Here is a 4,514-nt window from a genome sequence, read left to right as displayed (position 1 = left end):
TAAAGAATTGAATCTTGTGAATAAACACATTTCATCTTTAGATTCAACTTTAAAAACATGCATTAATAATCATAAGAGGCTTATGGATATGTGTACCAAGTCTAAGTCATCATCCACTCATTATGCACACATTTATAGCAAAGTTTACAAGTGCTCTATTTACGGCCATAAAGGCCATATAGCTAAATTTTGCTATGATGTACACAAACATAAAAATGTCAATGCTCCTTGTGCATCTCATCAAGTTTCTTCATCACATGTACACACACATGCACCCATTGTTCATCATAAGCATGCTCATGTGTATAAATATGATTATTATGGTCGCTTTGGTCATTTGGCCAAATATTATTTTGATTTAAAAAATAAATCTCATTTGCCAAATGTTTCTAGTAGACCACATGTTTTTAAATGTAATGTCTGTGGTAGGTTTGGACATTTTGCTAAATTTTGTTTTGATGTGCAAAAAGCTCCTATTTTACAAAATGTTCCAAAAAGACCACCTTTGTTTAATGAGGTTTCCCATTTGCAAAATAAATTTAAAAGACATTCTTTATTTGCAAATGATTTTCGTGCACACTCACTTGGTCAACACAAATCTTTTCACTCTTTTCATTGCACGAATTACAATCGAAAGGGTCATTTGAGTGACTATTGCTTTGACCGTGTTAGTGCACCACATGTGCACAAGAGGGTTCATAACCCTAGGGCTTTGAGCTTTATTGATAAGGGTCATGTCCCTAAACAATCCGGCACCAAGAATGCTTGAATGCCAAAATGATTTTTATTTTTTATTACCAAGAACTTAGTGTTTTTTTATTTTTCTTTTTCTTGGTTTTTAAAATATGCTTTTAAAAATTTAAATATGAAAACAATTTTTCTTTGATCAAAATATTTTGTTTTCATGACTATGAGTTTCTATTTTCATTCATATAACCCCCAGGTTTATTGGGTGTTTATTCCCAAATCATGTTTACCGGATGCTATAATGATTATATGGGTTGGAACTAGCTTAAGAGCTTGATATATTGTTGCCTCTCTTAAAATTCTCTTGTCAAAGATTTTTTTTTTTATTTGTTGCTTAAAATTCATTATATTTTACTTATATGATGATATTTATGTGTTTATGCTTATGGATCATTTATCCGTGTCTTATAATGTATTCTATGAGTGGTTTGATCAAGTTATACAAAGAAAACTTTCTTCTTTGATCAAACATTGTTTTTTTGACTCAAATCTTAATTTATGACTTCATTTGAGTGATTTGTTTTCACTTGAAAACTTTTTTCATGGTTCTCATGTTTTCCTCATTCATTTGTTTTCATAAATCTATTTTTATACACTATGTTTTTATAATTGTGTAATGAGACACTTCTTTCATAAATGACATATTAATATGTGTTCTCATTGTCTTGTTTGTATGTGAGTTATGTTTAGCATATCTTTTATTTATGCTTACTCACATGTTTTTGCCTTAGCTTTCATTACATATATTCTATATGGCATTTTGATAGGGGGGCTATTCCCTGTACTTATTTTATATTCACTCATGCATATTGATAGGGGGGGCTTTCGTTCTCTTCATTCTTGATTGTTTTCCCCTTTTTGATGTTGTCAAAGGGGAGAAATATTGTGAGTATATTCCTTCTTACTTATATGCATGATAATGATAATATATATATATTCATTTCCCTTCATGCATATATCCTTTTGTAAATTGTTTGTCATCATCAAAAAGGGGAAGATTGTTGGCCTTCTTGTTTTGATGATGATTTACAAACAATTTACATCTAATATTGTGTGTCTAGTGTTTGTGTCTTATATTTATTCTAGGCAAACAATATGTTGGAGGATGGATGGATTGCGCCATAACGATCATATCAAATGGAGGTGGGCGGAATAGTGGAGTGAAGCCTTGCTATCAAGTTAAAGATCTAATTACAAGCTTCATCCAAGTTTACCAAGTTGAGCTACAATGAAGATCAAGATCAAACTTGGGTAACACTAGTTTAGGTTTATATTATGTGTGTTGGTACTTTAAGCTCAATCAATTATACACACACATTATATTGGTTTTCTACATATATATATATATATATATAAGTTATATATATATATATATATACACAATTTAGTTTTGGTATATATAGGTATATGTATACATACATGTTTTTTTATTATTGTGTTTTGGTTTAATTTCATAGATATGAAACAAATATATATTCATATACATCCTCATATGTTTCATACTCTATTATGTTTGAATTTATATTGCATAGAATATGCAATTTTATGAAAATATTGTTTTATTGGTTTTTGGACTTAACAATTATCATATACATCTTTTACTAAGTCTATACAATCATTTTGTAATGTTTCAAAACATGGTTAAGCTAAAATGTCAAAACTCATATGTTTACATTTTCATGTTTAGGACTATTTTGCAAAATGATGATATTTCTCATTTGGGAGGTCCTTTTTGAAAACCAGTTTTTGTATCATGTCTACAAACATCTCCCAAAATTTTACACTTTTCTAAATTTATTTAATATTTTTAAACCCAGTTTAAAGTTGAGTTTTTCTGTGCACTTCAGGTCTGTGCATGTTCAGTCGACTCACGAAGTGCAGCGTAGTTATGATTTTTATAAAAGCCAAGGAAGGTCAGAAGAGGTACATTACCAACCTAATTAAGGATCAAGGTTGGTATATTAGCTAATTTCTTGGGTTTTGATTACATTTTGGGTGGAGCATTTTGTTTGTGCACAAGTATATGTTGTTGCACAGATATCGTTTTGTTATTTGCAAACTATAAATGTTACAATACTTGTTGTTATGAAAACGCTATGATGTCAATTGGTACTTTTTACTTTTGATGCAGGTAAGTATGGATAGTAATGACCAATGAGTTCTTAATTTTAACTTTATATAATCTACAAGTATGCATTTCCTTAAAATTCTTTTTATATGCTTGGATGGATGGAGTTTGTGATGCATTACATATTGGTTTCGACCTTGTTGCTGTCCGGTCGAGCTTGTATTGTTGCTCTTTTTCTTTGGGTTTTTTGTTGTCAGGTGGAGCTTGTGTTGCTCCTTTGCTTTAAGTTTTTTACTGTCAGGTGCAGCTTGTGTTGCTCCTTTGCTTTAAGTTTTTTACTGTCAGGTGCAGCTTGTGTTGCTCCTTTGCTTTGGGTTTTTTGCTGTTAGGTGGAGCTTGTGTTATTGCTCCTATGCTATGGGTTTTTTGCTGTCAGGTGGAGCTTGTGTTGCTCCTTTGCTTTGGGGTTTTTTTTGTTGTCAGGTGGAGCTTGTGTTGCTCCTTTGCTTTGGGGTTTTTTTGTTGTCAGGTGGAGCTTGTGTTGCTCCTTTGCTTTGGGTTTTTTGCTGCCAGTTTTGAAGCTCATACATGAGCTTGTGTTGCCTCAGTTTGTGCAGTTTTGTTGCTGTCAGGTGGATCTTGTGTAGCTCCTTTGGTTTGGTTTTTTTGGTGTCATGTTTCACTCTTGTGCTGTTCCTTTGCTTTGGCTATGTTGCTGTCAGTTTTGAAGTTCATTCATGAGCTTGTGTTGCCTCGGTCAGTGGGTTTTGTTGCTGTCATTCAGGAGCCTGTGTAGCCCCTTTGGTTTGGCTATGTTGCTGTCGGTTTTGAATCTCATTCATGAGCTTGTGTAGCTCTTATGGTCTATTTTTTGGCTATCTGTTATGATGTTGTCGATTTTGTTGCTATCGGTTTATAAATTGCTGGAGCTTGTGATGCTCCATAGTTGATATTTGACAATGATGATTAACGTTTACTGAGAATGCAATCTAACTTACAACGTTTATTATGTTCAGATGAGGCAATATGTGATAAGATTACATCCTACATTGAATTGATAATGTTTAGGTGAGGCAATCCATCATTAGAATGTAATCTATAATAAACCTGTAAGTTATAGGTGGGGCATTGAATTTTGACAAAATGACCTATTCCTAAGCTGTACAATATCAACTAGAATTGGTAATTATAGTCTACTTGTAGGCGTATAAAATTGCCTATAGGTCCCTTAGCACAGCTCGACGCCGATTTAACAAACGGACCACCGGGCGACGTATCCAAACAAGACCGCCAACACTGAAGCCAAGCTATACGCAACGGAGCAGGTTAACGAGGCGACAAATCGCACCCAAGCATTGGAATGCATCCACTCGCACGCGGAATCAAACCAATGTTTAGGTGAATCACCGAGTCATCTAAACAAGAGCGAACTCGGATGAATCACGATCAAATCAACATCAATTCCGGACTCAAATTCAGAAGTTGGTTTACTGCCATATCAGGAACCCGACTCACTGCCAAATCTGGAATCAAGTCAAAGAGTCGTTGCCAAGTCAATCAACCACACAAGAGAACCAGAACCGGAAACAAAGGACGAAACGGACAAACACCCGGGGACTCGGCCGAAACCGAACCACCCCAGGGTGGCTCGGCCCAAGCCGAGCCACCCTGAGGTGGCTCGGCCAAGGCCGAGCCACCC

Source organism: Asparagus officinalis, chromosome 5, assembly GCF_001876935.1.
Source record: "Asparagus officinalis chromosome 5, Aspof.V1, whole genome shotgun sequence".
Lineage (NCBI taxonomy): Eukaryota > Viridiplantae > Streptophyta > Magnoliopsida > Asparagales > Asparagaceae > Asparagus > Asparagus officinalis.
This window is presented reverse-complemented; position numbering follows the sequence as displayed.